The sequence below is a fragment of the Sapajus apella genome, unplaced genomic scaffold (genome assembly GCF_009761245.1).
Source record: "Sapajus apella isolate SASKATOON/1434 unplaced genomic scaffold, GSC_monkey_1.0 scaffold51, whole genome shotgun sequence".
Classification (NCBI taxonomy): domain Eukaryota; kingdom Metazoa; phylum Chordata; class Mammalia; order Primates; family Cebidae; genus Sapajus; species Sapajus apella.
Window position 1 is genome coordinate 10,860,914 of NW_022436991.1, and position 17,162 is coordinate 10,878,075.

A 17,162-nucleotide genomic window follows, 5' to 3' on the forward strand; every position below is an offset into this window, starting at 1 on the left:
ACCAGTACATATCATAACACCACAGAAGCTAGTCACATTAGGGTGCACATCCCTTTAACTCAGAGCACCTCAGCAAATGTGGAAGCTTTGTGGATATCTGTGCCTTTCGGTTTTTTTTTATTTTTCGTTTGGGACAGGATCTCATGCTGCCACCGAGGCTGGAGAACAGTGGCATGATCACAGCTTACTGCACCCTTGACCTCCCAGACTCAAATGATCTTCCCACCTCAGCCTTCCAAATAGCTGGGACTATAGGCACTCACCACCATGCCCAGCTAATTTTAAAATTTTTGGTAGAGACAAGGTCTCACCATGTTACCTAGGCTGGTCTTGAATTCCTGAGCTCAAGTGATCCTCTGGACTCGGCCTCCCAAAGTGCTGGAATTACAGGTATAAGCCACCACACCCAGCCATATCTCTGTTTTTCTATCTTCCCACCCTCATAGTGCTACTTATTCATCCAGCCATCCATCTATCCATCCATCCATCCATCCATCCACCCTCCTACCCATCCATTTATCCACACATCCACCCACCCATCCATCTGTTCATTAATGAATTCATTCAACATACATTTATTCAGACATGGTCCCTCCTTTCATGAAGTTTACCTTCTGGTGGTGGTGGTGGTTGTCAACTAGGGGACCAGACAATAAGCAAATTAAAAACACAGTGCCATTTTGGACTGAGTACTCTGATGGAAATAAACAGGAATAAATGCTGTATAGGACCTGGGCAGGCAGGGCTACTCGAGATGGGTACAACCAAGGAGATAACAAGCCACTTGGGAAGGAGCCAGCCATCTGAAGAGCCAACTCTCTGCACCTGCTTTGCTGACCCAGACCCCACTTTCCCCTCCCTCTTAAGCTTCTCCCTATGCTCATTTCCAAGGTAAGGATCTACAAGCCCTCCATGAACCTGTCTTGAGGGAAACTTGACTCTCCTTGACGATATTGCTTCCCCTTGAAGCTCTTGCAAATACGGTTGTTCATTCTCTGCCTCCCACCATATTCCCAGCCAGAAGAGGGGGTGTCGAAACCCCTATTCCTGGTGCTGTTTCCACGGGCATATAAACGTCCCCATTCCTTTACTATATGAATGTATGTATAGAAGAAAAACATGGTATAGACAGAGTTCAGCACTATTTGCAATTTCAGGCATCTACAGGGGTCCTGCAACATATATCCTGCTGCTAACAGGGGATTGCTGTGCACCACACAATATGCAGGAAGACTTCCTAAACATCTGTCTTAATCTGTTTGTGTTGCTATGAAGGAATATCTGAGGTTGGGTGACTTACAAAGAAAAGAGGTTTATTTGGCTCATGGTTCTGCAGGCTGTATAAGAAGCATGACACCAGCATTAGCTTTTGGTGAGAGATTCAGGCTACTCCCACTCATGGTGGAAGGGGAAGGAGAACAGTGTGTGCAGATTTTACATGGCAAGAGAGAAAGCAAGAGAGAGAGAGAGTGGGGAGAGGTTTCAGGCTTTTTTTTCTTTTTTTCCCCTCTTACCACATCCCAGCCAGGCTCTTTTAAACAAGTAGCTCTCTCAGGAACTAATAAAACTCACTCATTACCAAGAGGATGGCACCAAGCCATTTATGAGGGATCTGTCCACTATGATACAGTTTCCAATGGGCTCCACTTCCCACACTGGGGGTGAAATTTCAAAGTGAGATTTGGAGGGAACAACATTCAAATCCTAGCAGTGACCTTTTCTCATCTCTCTTCCCAAGATTCTGCACCTTGGAATCCTCCCAAGATTCTAGAAGAGAACAGATATGGATTCTGTTCCTTACCCCTTTTCCTCTACCCCACTCAAAACTTCTGGTCCACTTAATTCTTTTGTCTCACGCATCCTTCCCATCCACTGCCTCCTCTTCCCAACTCTTTTTCTTCTCTCTCTCAAGTAGGATCTATGTTTTTATTTTATTTTTTACTTTTTTTGAGACTGAGTCTTACTCTGTCACCCAGGCCGGAATGCAGTGGTTCCATCCCAGCTCACTGCAACCTCCACTTCCCAAGTTCAAGTGATTTTCTTGCCTCAGCCTGTCGACTCTCCCTTGACTCTCCGTGACCTTCTGTAGGGATGTTCTTACACCTGGCCTTAATTTTTAAAAATAGAGATGGGATCTTACTATGTTGTCCAGGCTAGTCTTGAACTCCTGGTCTCAAGTGATTTTCCCACCTCAGTGCTGGGATTACAGGCATGAGCCACCACTCCTGGCTGACCTCCTACTTTCATCTCAGAGGCTCTCCCATCCCACCCTTGGGCAGCAGGAAATGTGAAGAGAGTTTTATGCCCCCTTTGCATGGCCACAGCTAAGCCACAATAGACTCGAGAATGCAAACAAGAACTGTGTCTGGGTTTTTTTGTTCGTTTGTTTTACTAGAGGTAGGGTCTCACCCTGGCACCCAGGTTGGAGTGCAGTGGCATCAGGATCCTGGCTTACGGCAGCCTTAAGCTGCTGGGCTCAAGCAATCTTCCTTCCTCAGCATCCTAAATAGCTGGAACTACAGGCACGAACTACTACACTCAGCAATTTTTTTTAAAAGGTTTTTTTTGTAGGGGGGGGGTCTCATTATGTGGCCCAAGCTGGTCTTGAACTCCTGGATTCAAGCAATCCTTTTGCAATCCTAAAGTGCTGGGATAACAGGCACGAGCCACGGCACCAGACCAAGAACTGCATCTGTTGGTTCATGGCTACATCCAGTGCCTGGCATCTGCGTGGTCCTCATTAAGTTATTTATTGAATGCCCCGGGAGCTGTGGCTCACACTTACAATCCAAGCACTTTGGGAGGCCGAGGAGGGTGGATCATTTGAGGTCAGGAGTTCGAGATCAGCCTGGCCAACATGGTGAAATCCAGCCTCTACTAAAACTACAAAAATTAGCTGGGCATGGTGGCACATGTATGTGGTCCCAGCTACTCAGGAGGCTGAGGCAGGAGAATTACGTGAACCCAGGAGGTGGAGGTCACAGTAAGCCAAGACTGCACCACTGCATTCCAACCTGGGCAACAGAGAGAGACTCTGTCTCAAAAAAGGGTATCTATTGAATGAACAAGTGAGGGCTGCCTTTTTCCTGACGCCCCCTAGGGAGACAGGGAAATCCCCACACACCTGTCCTGGAGTCTATATTAATTTGCTCAGCTGCCATAACAAAATACCAATGACTGCACAGTTTCAACAACATAAATTTATTTTCTAGCAGTTCTGGAGGTGGGAAAGTTTAAGATTGAGGTCTGGCAGGGATGGGTTTCTCATGAGAGCTCTCTTCCTGACTTACAGATGACTGTTTCTCACTATGTCCTCACAGGGCCTTTCCTCAGCAAGTGTATTTGGAGAGAGAGTGAGGTGTCTGATGTCTCTTCTTTTTTCATTATTTTTAATTTATTATTATTATTATTTGAGATGGGGTCTCACTCTGTCACCCAAGCTGGAGTGCAGTGGTGCAATCTCAGCTTACTGCAACCTCTTCCTCCTGGGTTCAAGCGATTCTTTCTCAGCCTCCCAAGTAGCTGGGACTACAATTGTGTACCACCATGACTGGCTATTTTATTTTTATTTTTGCTTTTTTTATATATACATATAAAATATAGAGATGGGGTTTCACCATGTTGGCCAGGATGGTCTCGATCTCTTGACCTCGTGATCCGCCCGCCTCAGCCTCCCAAAGTGCTGGGATTACAAGTGTGAGCCACCGCACCCGGCCTTTTTTTTGCATTTTTAGTAGAGATAGGATTTCACCCATGTTGGCCAGACTGGTCTCGAACTCCTAACCTCAAGTGACCCCACCTGCCTCAGCTTCCCAAAGTGCTGGGATTACAGGCCTGAACCCCTGTGCCCTGCCTTTTTTTTTTTTTTTCATTTTAAATAACTTTTATTTGATTCATTTAGACTAAATTAAGAGGACAAAATCAATATAAATATTACATTAATATCATTCAAGAGTCATTAAAGAAAATATTAAAATAAACTCAGACAATTATTTATATCTGAGGAAAATAATATTCAATGCCTAAAAATAAGACATATGTAAGATAGTGAATTAGTCTTTTCATATGCTGCTAATAAAGAAATACCTGAGATTGGGTAATTTATAAAGGAAAGAGGTTTAATTGACTCACAGTTCAGCATGGCTGGGGAGGCCTCAGGAAACTTAACGATCATGGCAGAGGGGAAGCAGACACATTCTTCTTCACATGGCGGCAGCAAGGAAAAATGCTGAGTGAAGGCAGGAAAAGCCCCTTATAAAACCATCAGATCTTGTGAGAACTCACTCACTATCATGAGAACAGCATGAAGGTAACTGCCCAGTGATTCATTTACCTCCCATCAGGTTCCTCCCATGACACACGGGGATTATGGGAACTATAGTTCAAGATGAGATTTGGGTGGGGATACAGCCAAACTATATCAAATGGTAACGCTTTTCTCTGCTGTGTTTCTTATAGGGATGCTAATTCTATCAGATTAGGTTCCTACCCTTATTGCAAAGCAGTTTCACTGTTCATTGGTGACCACTTCAGCCCACTGCAAACAGGGCTGCAATTTCTATCACTTGTACAAGTCTGATGAGACAGAACACTCACACGAGTTCAGCAAAGCAGCCCTATTACTCACAGGTAGACAGTAGAGGACAACAGAAGCCTATGATTTGGGCCAAGCCAGTCTCCCAAGGCTCAGGGAAGCTGTCGGGGAAGATGGAGTCTTGTTTGTGCATGCCCAAGTGCACCACAGCTAAGGAACTCTGAAAAGCAACCCACTCTTGGTTTTATACCCCAGGGGCACGTGATCACTAGGCTAAAGCATTGAAAGATAGCCTCCTGTTCTAGGAGCTTTGAAACAGAGCCCAAACTGTTCTTTCCAAGAGAGCCCAGACGCTCTCTTCCCAGCACTTTCTACAGCTATTCTTTTTTTTTTTTTTTTTTTTTTTGTTGTTGAGACAGAGTCTAGCTCTATCACCCAGGCTGGAGTGCAGTGGAATGATCTCAGCTCATTGCATTGCAACCTCTTCCTCCTGGGTTCAAGCAATTCTCCTGTCGCAGCCTCCCAAGTAACTGGGATTACAGGCATGCACCACTGCATCCTGCTAATTTTTGTATTTTTTTTAGTAGAGACGAAGTTTTGCCGTGTTGGCCATGCTGGTCTCGAACTCCTGACCTCAACTGGTCCTTGCATCTCGGCCTCCCAAAGTGCTGGGATTACAGGTGTGAGCCAGTGCACCCAGCATACTGTTATTCTTGAGAAGTAGAGGTGAGAAGGCAGAGTGGGAGATGTTGTTGGGAGGTACTGGGCTGATCCAAGGCCATAGGGAAAACTGTTCTGCACTTATGACCTCAATTAAACTTCATCATTTATGCACTCCAAATACAGCTACACTGGGGGTTAGCACTTCAACTATGAATCTGTGGGGCTGGAAGAGGGTGAAGACACAAACATTCAGTCCATAACACAGTCCTACTAATTTCCGTTCCCCATCTCAAAGACTCACACTTCCATTGCATTCTCTACTCTTCACGTCCGCTCATGCTCAGGAGTTTTTATCTCCTCTACAGCAGGAAAACTCAGCTAAGCAAATAGCCTTAGCTTTAGAAACTGGAAATCCCTTCTGCTGTACCACTCTCCCTCAAGGCAACAGATGCCTCATTTCCGACAGCCCAAATGGAAGAGGGCCATCGGGTACAGGAAAAAATAAGGAGAAACTACAAGAGAAAACAAAGAATTCACATGGCTTGCATATCAGTATATTACCCTTCCATAGGAATAATCAAAGTATAGAGCATTGAGTAAATAATGAGTGATAATTTTTATTTCTTCCAAGTTATAGAGGAGGAAAGGAAATAAGGTTTAAAATGTGAACAATTATAATATGTAAGAAAAAGCAAACTGCAGAGCAGTGAGGATAGTGTGATTTTGTTTGTTTGTTTGTTTTTTGAGATAGGGTCTCACTCTGTCACCCACGCTGGAGTGAAGAGGTACAGTCATAGTTCACTGCAGCTTCAACCTCGTGGGCTCTAATGATCGTCCCACCTCAACCTCCCAAGTCACTGGGATTCTAGGTGTGTGCCACCACACCCAGCTAATTTTTTAACTTTTTGTAGAGATAGTGTTTCACTATGAAAACAAATATGTTTAGATACTTTATCAGTTTATAGGAAGAAAAAAACCAAAACCTGAATGGGCACACAGCTTTTTCACAGTAGCTTTCATCTAGAGAATAGAACTAGGGAGGGAGCATCTGAACTTTTTATTTTATACACATCTGCATTTAAATAAATCTGTGAAACGTTTCATGTGAATAATAAAATGTTAAAACATGATGAGAAGAGTTTATTAAAAGAAAAGACTAGATACTTAAGATAAATGTTTCCTTTGGTTAAAATTCCAATAAAATGGTATCTGTAGGACTAATAAAGAAAAAAAATCCAATAAAACAAGGCTGAGATAAAAGGACAAAAACAGATGCAGTCTGAAATAAAATAATGAAAATGAGAAGTTATAACAATCATACATGCAACGTTAAAAATTAAAAAGCACCCTGAGATGAAATGTCAAAGATGTAACAATGAGAAAGGCAGTATAATCTGCATTTTTAAAAAATGTGTTAGAGAAAATAAGAAGACAAAGACCAAAGTTTAGAGATATAAAAGAAAGCCAGGGAAGTCAATCATTAGAAACAGTTAAGACTGAAGCTTTGTTAACACGATTTTTGTCTGGCTTCCTGTAAAAAGTCTCCTGTGTCAGAATTACTTTTATTATCCCCGAAGCACCATCAGCCCCTCTACCTTCACTCACAGACCCTGTGACTCCAACTTCCACCTCTAGTTGACTTTCTGGTGCAACCACTTTTGAGCACAGAGTGCAGCTCCTTAGAGCCACAAAAATGCACTCAAGGCCGGGCACAGTGGCTCATGCCTGTAATTCCAGCACTTTGGGAGGCCTAGGTGGGAGGAATGCTTGAGCTCAGGAGTTCAAGATCAGCCTGGGCAACATAGCAAGACCCCATCTCTCCCCCCAAAAAACAAAGATAACAATTAGCCTGGCATGGTAGCATGTACCTGTAGTCCCAGCTACTTGGGAGGCTGAGGTTGGAGCCCAGAAGATCAAGGTTGCAGTGAGCCATGATTGCACCATTGCACTCCAGCCTGGGTGACACAGAAAGATTGTCTCTAAAAAGAAAAAACAAAACATGCTCAACTTGGCTAAGCACAATTGACCTCAGGGATCCTGAGCCACAGAGATGCAATTCTGTCCTTTGCAACTGAATCGGCTTTGTAGAAATTTCTGGAATCTTAGCTCACAGAAGGAAGGTACCTCCACCCTCCCCAGAGCAAAGCAGAACTGCGTTGAAATTCCATGTTACTCCTCTAAACCTCCATTTCCTCTTTTGTCAAATGGAGGAAGTAAGAGCCCACCTCACAGAACTGTCATGGACACCAAATACACATAAGGAGAGTTGGAAAACATTCAGATGAGAACACTTGCCTCCTTTTGCAAAGGAATAGAATGTGGTTTGAGATTTGTCCAACATCACACAGCAAATACATTTAATTCAATATCCTCTCTCTCCGAAGCATGTTCCTTTATGCTAGGCTTGGTTTGGGGATTATGTTTTTTTTGTTTGTTCATTTTCTTCCAGGGACGTTTTTGGTTGCATGTCTTCAAAGTTGTCAAGGAGCAGGGATTTCCAGAGACAGGCTGCCACCTGCCCCAAGAACAATCTTTAGGATTAGTTGAGTTCCCTGAAGTTGGAATAGAGGTTCAGCTTCCACTCAAGTGGAATTTTCTAGCATTAAATGAAGGCAAGATTCATGTGTGTTCCCCTTTCATTTTGCTGTCATTCAAGTTTCCTTATTTAAAGACATAAACTGAAAGATTAGAAGGGCAATGTAAGAGTCACCTTTTTGTAAAATGAATTAAAATGATATAGATACTAAAACTGGACCAAATAGTCATTAGGTAATTAGGGATTGCCACTCCCACCTCCACCCCAACCCAAGGCTGCTTAAAACCCTCTAATGCCTGGCTTTAAAAGCTGGGAATGAAATCAACAAGCAAGAAAGGGGAGCCATGAGGTGGGCAAGACTTTAGATTTTCTGGGTCCAGGCCTGCATATGGAGGCCTGACAAAGACTAGCCTGGGCAACATAATGAGACTTCGTCTCTTAAAAAAGAAAAAAAAAGTAGTTCAAGCCCTTAATGGTGTTGACTTAAAGTCAAGAGAACTATCAATGTTTAAATGAGGACTTCACTTCTTGAGAAGGATTGCAACCTGCAGTTGGGAAGTGGAGCCTCCAGGTGAGACCAAAAACAGGCACTTCAGTGGAGGAAGGGTGGGGCAGGAGTTTTATGCTAAATGGGTTGACTGAACATATATATCTAAGAGGTTACGGGGGAGCTATGAATATTCATGAAGGGGGTGTGGGCATGCATGCTAAGCAAACATGCATGTTACATGCATCCCATGTTCACTCTAGGATGGAGAGTTAACACTAAAATGCAGTAAAATTCGGCTCTATACGTCAAAAGGCGAAACACAGGACACAAAGTCATTTTGTGTGCATCCTCCATAAACTGGCCAGAACCAGTCCGTGGTTGGTGGTCATTTATTGGGAAGGAATGCTTTGTGAAACTGGCCAGCTGCCATGTCAAAAACAGAAAAATGGAGAGGACTCTGGCCATGGTGCCAGGCAGTTTATTGAAGTTGGAGTCAATGGAGGAGTTTTCCTTTTTTTTGTAGGGCTAGTTTTTGTTTAATTCTTAGGAAAATATGTCTGGTATCAGCTAGTAAAGAGAGTAGACCAACTTCCTGTCATCATAGCTGGGAAAATTAGGTTTGTTTTGTTTTGTTTTGTTTTTTGAGACAGAGTTTCGCTCTTGTTACCCAGGCTGGAGTGCAATGGCGTGATCTCGGCTCACCGCAACCCCCGCCTCCTGGGTTCAGGCAATTCTCCTGCCTCAGCCTCCTGAGTAGCTGGGATTACAGGCACTCACCACCATGCCCAGCTAATTTTTGTATTTTTAGTAGAGACAGGGTTTTGCCATGCTGGTCAGGCTGGTCTCGAGCTCCTAACCTTGTGATCCACTTACCTCGGCCTCCCAAAGTGCTGGGATTACAGGCGTGAGCCACCACACCTGGCCAGGATTTTATTTTTATTTCACATTGGTATAGTTGTTTTATTTGACCACTTGACCCTTCTGAAAGGTCCCTCAATGTAGAGACAGATACAGTTCCTCTAATGTCACTGTTCAGCCCCTTCCTTCCCAGAAAGCATGAGCACTCTAGCGCATCTAGACCCAGAGTCTCTGCCCTCTCAAACTCCTGAGCCTTGCATGGAGCCCAGACCCCAATATCAGACTGTTCCCCATGGGAAATATGGTGATGGTTATCTGGGGGGTTTCTGTAGCCCCTTCTGCTATGGTTTGGCTCTGTGTCCCCACTCAAATCTCATCTCATATTGTAATCCCCATGCATTGAGGGAGGAACCTGGTGGGAGGTGATTGGCTCATGGGGGCAGTTTCTCCCATGATGTTCTCATGACAGTGAGTGAGTTCTCATGAGATTTGATGGTTTAAAAGTGGCAGTTTCCCCTGTGCTCTCTCTCTCTCTCTCTCTCTCTCTCTCTCTCTCCTGCTGCCATGTAAGACATGCCTTGCTTCCCCTTTCTCTTCCCCCATGATTGTAAGTTTCCTGAGGCCTCCCCAGCCATGTGGAACTATGAGTCGATTAAACCTCTTTTCTTTATAAATTACCCAGTCTCAGGTAGTACCTGTATTGCAGTGTGAAAATGGACTAATACACCTCCCTAAAGTCAAGTTTCCATCAGGGCCATCCCAAGTTCATTAGACAGGTCTGAACATGTTCAAACCCAAATTGCAAACTTTCCTTGCCTTCTGGGACCCAGACAGATGAGGCTGAGGGAATGAATCAGGTGTCCACAAGCATTATATGCAGTTAGGGCAGCGCTGTTTCTCAACATTTACAGAAAGACCTCTAAGATAATATTATCTAACTGCATAGCACAGAATATTTTAGTCCTAGTGAAGATGCCCTGTTACATACACACACACACACACACACTATTTACATGACATTTGGGATTGAATGAAAATACAAATAGTTTTGTGTTTCATTTTCTTAATAATACACTATGATTTCTTGGGGCTGGGCATGATCGCTCACACCTGTAATTCCAACACTTTGGGAGGCCAAGGAGGGTAGACCACTTGAGGCCAGGAGTTCAGACTAGCCTAGGCAACATGGTGAAACCCTGTCTCTACTAAACATACAAAAATTAGCCAGGTGTGGTGGTGCATGCCTAAAGTCACAGCTACTCAGGAGACTGAGACACGAGAATCGCTTGAACCTGGGAGGCAGAGGTTGCAGTGAGCTAAGATCGCACCACTGCACTCCAGCCTGTGTGACAGAGCAAGACTCTGTCTCAAAAAAAGGGGGGTGGGCCTATGATTTTTTATTAAACATTTATTTCTCGCTTGTTATTAAGCATTTATTCAAAAAATTTATTTTATTACATAGGATGAGTGTACCATAACGTATTTTTTCACTTTTTTTTTAAGACATGGTCTCACTCTCTCACCCAAGCTGGCGTAAAGCGGCACTGTCACAGCTTACTGCTGCAGCCTTGGCCTCCTGAGCTCAAGCAATCCACTCCTGCTTTGGCCTCCCAAAGCGCTCGGATTACAGGCATGAGCCACCGTGCCCAGCCTTTTTTCTTTCTTTTTAACTTCTTATTGGGAATATTTCTTATTCTCTGCTCTTGTGAGAGCATGATGATGACCAGTTATACATAGCCCTTTATTATGTCCCCATTTGTTTCCTCAAGATAGATTCCTAGAAGTAGAATTGCTGGGCCAAAGGGCTTTTTCCAGACCCTTGGTATATATTGCCAAATTGCTTTCCAGAAGGTTTTCCAAGTTTACTCCTATCAGGAGAGGGTGGATCTTACTTCAGCTTCTTCAGAATTCAGTACTTTGTGATTAGTTTTTCTTTATTCTTTTCCTTTTCTTTTGATTCATTTTTCTTTAACCTTTGCCTATTTAATAGAAAAAGGTTTCTTGTTATTTTAATATGCGTTTATTTCAATACAAGCAAGGTTAAACTATTTTATTATAATTATTATCTATTAGTGAGCACACCAAGAATTTATGTCCTTTGCTAATTTTTCATATTTAGATATTACTGGAGATTTTCTTCTTGAATTGCCAGACTACTTTTGATAGTAAAGTTTTTGTTTGTTTCTTTGTTTTTTGAGACAGGGTCTCACTCTGTTGCCCAGGCTGGAGTGCAGCGATGCAAATACAGCTCACTGCAACCTCCACCTTCTAGGCTCAAGCAATCCTCCCACCTCAGCCTCCTGTGTAGCTGGGACCACAGGTGTGCACCACCACACCCAGCAAATTTTTTTATTTTTTATAGTGATGTGGTCTCACTTTGTTGTCCAAGCCGATCTTGTGGGCTCAAGCTATCCTCCCACCTCAGCCTCCTAAAGTGCTGGGATTACAGGCATGAGCCACTGCACCCGGCCACAGTACATATTACTTTAAATATTTTTAATACATTAAACCTTTTAGGGCTCCCTAATTCCTTCAGGCACTCATCTTGGTGCAGTGTACAAAGTCCCCCTTTTCTTTTTTTTTTTTTTTTTTTTTTTTGAGATAGGGCCTCGTTACATTGCCCAGGTTGGTCTTGAACTTCTGGCCCGAAGGAATCCTCCTACCTCAGCCTCCCAAGTAGCTGGGATTACAAGTGTGTGCCACTGCTCCCAACTTACAAAATCCTTTATTTTTATTATTATTATTTTTTTTTTTTTGATACGGGGTCTTGCTCTGTTGCTAGGCTAGGATGGAGTGCAGTGGCATGATCTTGGCTCACTGCAATCTCTGCTTTCTGGTTTCAAGCGATTCTCCTCCCTCAGCCTCCCAAGTAGCTGGGATTACAGGTGCACGCCACCACACCCAGCTAATTTTTGTATTTTTAGTAGAGACGGGGTTTCACCATGTTGGCCTCTATCTCCAGACCTCATGATCTGCCCACCTCAGCCCCCCAAAGACAAAGCCGTTCTTAAACTTGTCTTCTTTCTTCTTTAACTGCACCACAGGGCACTTCTGCCTCAGTTGTCTGAACTATTGCTAGAAAAGACTTATAGGTACCTGATGCTCCTTGATACTTCAATTCCTTTAAAGACGCATTTTCTTCCTCCTAGTGCAAAGTTTCTCAACCTTGGTACTATTGACATATTGGCCCAGGTAGTTGTGGGGGGCTGTCCTGTGCACTGTAGGATGTTGAGCATCAATCCTGGCCTCTACTCACTAGATTCCAATAGCACTCCCACCCCAAGCTGTAATAACCAAAAATATCTCCCAACATTACCTACTGCCTGTAGAGGAGGGGAAGGTTAGGGGAGGGAGGAGTTAACCCACCACTGAGAACCATCATCACACAGTGACAAACCCTCCACCCCATCCCCAAGTGTCTCACCTACCTGCATCACTCCTGCTTATGCTCTGAGACTCAGGTCAATCCGTCCCTCTGCCTGAAATTTTTCCCTGACCTTCCCGGGTAAGCAAGCTGTATCACATCCCACAAAAGTGGATGCAACCCTCTCTTTTTTCCTCTCTTATTAAACTGTTTTGTAATCTTGAAGTCTGTCTGTTACCCCATGTGACCTTATGAACTCCCCCAAGTGTCTGCATCCCCCAAACATGATGCGTAATAAGTGTTTGTAGAGTATATGCAAAAATCCTATAGCCTGTGTAGCCTGTGGCAGTCCCATATGAAATGTCATCTGCCTGTACCTGGGAGATGGGACACAGGGAGTGAAACAGTGGAACTTTCTAGGTCCAATAGGATGAGTACCTTGACCAGCCTTGGGGCTACAAAATTACAACTTCATATCTGCATTTTATCTCTGTGATGGCAACATCCTTTGGGGATCTACAAATTGGATTCAGCCACCGCCAGCACCTCTTTCTAAAGCCAGACCACCCTGTATTCACCCATGTATTAGTCAGGGTTCTCTGGAGGGACAGAACTAATAGGATAGATGTATATATGAAGGGGAGTCTATGAAGGAGTATTGACTCACACAATCACAATGCGAAGCCCCATAATAGGCACTCTGCAAGCTGAGGAGCAAGGAAGCCATTCCGAGTTCCAAAGCTGAAGAACTTGGTGAACTTGATGTTCCAAGGCAGGAAGCGTCCAGCACAGGAGAAAGATTATAGGCTGGGAGGCTAAGCCAGTTTAGTCTTTTCACATTCTTCTGCCTGCTTTTATTCTGGCCACGCTGGCAGCTGGCCACCCAGCTTGAGGGTGGGTCTGCCGTTCCCAGTCCACTGACTCAAATGTTAATCCCCTTTGCCAACACCCTCACAGACACACCCAGGAACAATACCTTGCATCCTTCAAGCCAATCAAATTGACCCTCAATATTAACTATTACAACCCAGTTGCAGGCATAAGAGCTGGACTATAAGGTCACAAGGCTTTCTCTCCACCTTGTGTGGTAATAAAGAAGTTGCCTGCCAATCACAAGTGGAAAAACCCCCAGGCAATAACTCCTTACAGACATTGCTTGCAAGACCGCAATATTTCACCATGTTGGCCTCAATCTTCTGACCTCGTGATCCACGAGGGTCTCAGCCTCCCAAAGACAAAGCCTTTCTTAAACTTGTCTTCTTTCTTCTTTAACTGCACCACAGGGCACTTCTGCATCAGTTGTCTGAACTACTGCTCAAACAGACCTATAGGGACCTGATCCTCCTTGATACTTCAATGGTTTAACAGGGCAATGAAACTGCCTTGCTACAAGCCTGATACAATGGCATTTCGTGAAATCAGATGTTGTCAAAGAACCATGGAACACATGATCATACATATTTTCCTGGTGTAAGAAATGGCCCTGGGCATTACACCAGATTTGGGCTTCTGGGAAGCTGACATGGATGCTTTGCAGGACGCAAGTGAGGCCTCCCAGTCTTCTTGTTTGAAGATTCCATCCTGGTACCACCCATGTCAAATGAGGAACTATCGTGCTCCAAAACATCCAGACAGCCTGCTACATACTGGAGACCATGCTTACGTTCCAGTACAACAAGAAATATTTCCTTGCCAAGCCCATAAAAATACCTTTTTCTCCCTTTGCTATTATTGGAAATCTGAATGTAATACTATTTTTTTTTCCAAGAGGGAAGACCAATCTTAGTATAATGACAGGACATGGAAATATAGAAGACAGAAATAGATATTGACAAATTATTTTTTCTTTCCATTTTCATTTGTGTGGGGATTTTTCATGCAAAGCAGGGACATAAAGCATTCGTGCAAGTCAAAATGTTTACTGAACAATTCTATAATAATCACAAATAGACCTGTTAAGTTTTTTCTAGACCATGCCAGCATTTGGATTTTTTTTAAACAGGTAGCATTTTTTAAATCAATGACAACTAAATGATGTTTAGAGCATGTTAAATGTATAGCAGAATCCATTCATTCCCTTTTTTTTCTTTTGAGACAGTCTTGCTTTGTCACCTGGGCTGGAGTGCAGTGTCACGATCTTGCCTCACAGCAGCCTCCACCTCCTGGGTTCAAGCAATTCTTCTGCCTCAACCTCCTGAGTAGCTGGGATTACATGTGTAAACCACCAGGCCTGGCTAATTTTTGTATTTTTATTAGAGACATGATTTCATCATGTTGGCCAGACTGGTCTTGAACTCCTGGCCACTGAAAGTGCTGGGATTACAGACGTGAGCCACTGCATCCAGCCCACTTTTTTTTTTTTTTTTAAGCAAGTTATCTTACGTGTAAGTACATGTTTTGTTTGTTTGTTTTGAGGCGAATTTTCACTTTGTTGCCCAGGCTGGAGTGCAATGGCACGATCTCAGCCCACCGCAACCTCCGTCTCCCAGGTTCAAATGATTCTCTTGCCTCAGCCTCCTGAGTAGCTGGGATTACAGGCATGTGCCGCCATGCTGGGCTAATTTTGTATTTTTAGTAGAAATGGGGTTTCTCCATGTTGGTCAGGCTTGTCTGAAACTCCTGACCTCAGGTGATCTGCCCACCTTGGCCTCCCAAAGTGCTGGGGTCACAGGCGTGAGCCATTGTGCCAAACCAAGTACATGTTTTTTTTTAATGAACTTCCCTGTTGTTCCTGGGGATTTGTTATTAAAATGCATTGAACTACTCATTTTTAATGCTAGGAAGGGGCTGGACATTTTTATTTTACTAATTAACTGAAGCCCTACAAGGTGTTTTGGGATTTGTTTTTGTTTTTTTTTTTTTGTTTAAAGACTGAGTCTCACTCTGTCACCCAGGCTGGAGTGCAGTGGTGCAATCTTGACTCACTGCAACCTCCACCTCCCAGCTTCAGGGGATTCTCAAGCCTCAGTCTCCCGAGTAGCTGGGATTACAGGCATGCGCCACCATGTCCAGCTAATTTTTGTATTTTTAATAGAGACAGGGTTGCAGCATGTTGGCCAGGCTGATCTTAAACTCCTGGCCTCAAGAGATTCCTCACTTTGGCCTCCCCAAGTATTGGGATTACAGGTATGTGCCACTGTGCCCAGCCCCCCTGAGGTTTAAGACAGTAGTTTGAGACAAGGTGCAGTGGCTCCTACCTATAATCCCAGCATTTTAGGAGGCCAAGGTGGAAGAATCACTTGAGCTCAGGAGTTTGAGGACCAGCCTGGGCAACAGAGTAAGACCCTGACTCTACCAAAAAACAACAACAACAAATTTTTTTTTAAAAAAGACAATCGTTTACACACTGTAATGCACAGGTAAATCTGCTGGGAGTCTTGTTAAAATGTGTATTCTGGCTCTGAAGATCGGGGGTGAGGCCTAAGAATCTCCATTTTGAACAAGCTCCCAGGTGAAGCTGACTTGCTGGTCCAGGGACCACACTTTGAGAGTGAGAGTTTGCCATTACCAAACCCACAGAGCCCATTTATCTTCTGGCAGGGATTAGAATCCAAGTCTCCAGGTAATCTAGCTATTGGTCAACTATCCCACATGGACCTTAATAAGATAACCATAAAACTCATCATCCTGGCCGGGCATGGTGCCTCACGCTTGTAATCCCAGCAGTTTGGAGGCCAAATCTCACCTGAGGTCAGGAGTTCAAGACCAGTCTGGCCAACATAGTGAAACCCCATCTCTAGTAAAAATACAAAAAATTAGCCAGACATGGTGGTGAGCACCTGTAATCCCAGCTACTTGGGAGGCTGACATAGGTGAATCGCTTGAACCCAGGAGGCAGAGGTTGCAGTGAGCCGAGATGGCGCCATTGCACTCCAACCTGGGCAACAAGAGCAAAACTCTATCTCAAAAAAAAAAAAAAAAAAAAAAAATTCATCATCCCAAATGTGACTTTTTGTAATAAGGAAAAAAGAAGTGCTGTTAATGATTCCTGGGCCAGAGCAGGACTGTCCAAGGCAAATACATACTTATTATTACATTGGCAATAAAAGAAGCAGAGATTGAGTCAGGTGACGTGGCTCATGCCTGTAATCCCAGCACTTTGGGAGGCCCAGGTGAGCAGATGACAAGGTCAAGAGACTGAGACCAGCCTGGCCAATATGGTGAAACCCTGTCTCTACTAAAAATACAAAAATTAGCTGGGCATGGTGATGTACCATGCCTGTAATCCCAGCTACTAGGGAGGCTGAGGCAGGAGAATCACTTGAACCCGGGAGGTGGGGGTTACAGTGAGACGAAATCATGCCATTGCACTCCAAACTGGCAGCAGAGTGAGACTGTGTCTCAAAAAAAAAAAACAAAAACATCCCAAATGTGACTTTTTGTAATAAGGAAAAAGGAGGTGCCATTAATGATTCCTGGGCCCAGAGCAGGACTGTCCAAGGCAAATAGAGACTTACGATTACATTGGCAGTAAAAGAAGTAGACATTAACGTGAAATGAACAAATTATTAAGCATTTTTAAAAAGCCATTGGGAGGAAATGCAGCATTTACTCTAGGAGGAAGTTAATCAGGAATCTGTTGCAATTGCGAGATTTTCGGAAGCAGTAAATAAGGAGGGAGGATAAGAGGGATAGATTTAATTTCTGTAGTTTTCAAAAGGCTATTGATAAGGTTCTCCAGGAAAGGCTGATAAAGATGAGTCACCAGAGGATGGAA

At 43.8% G+C, this 17,162-nt stretch overlaps 1 long non-coding RNA gene across 1 annotated transcript; it reads right to left on the minus strand.

Annotated features, from left to right (window-relative positions):
• Positions 1-1,252: 1,252 nt before the first annotated feature.
• LOC116526745 lies at positions 1,253-11,783 on the minus strand. Its single transcript, XR_004258251.1, has 3 exons — positions 11,772-11,783; positions 11,055-11,060; positions 1,253-1,337 (listed from the first exon to the last, which is right to left on the minus strand). It is a non-coding gene; the product is annotated as an uncharacterized LOC116526745 (long non-coding RNA).
• Positions 11,784-17,162: the final 5,379 nt, after the last annotated feature.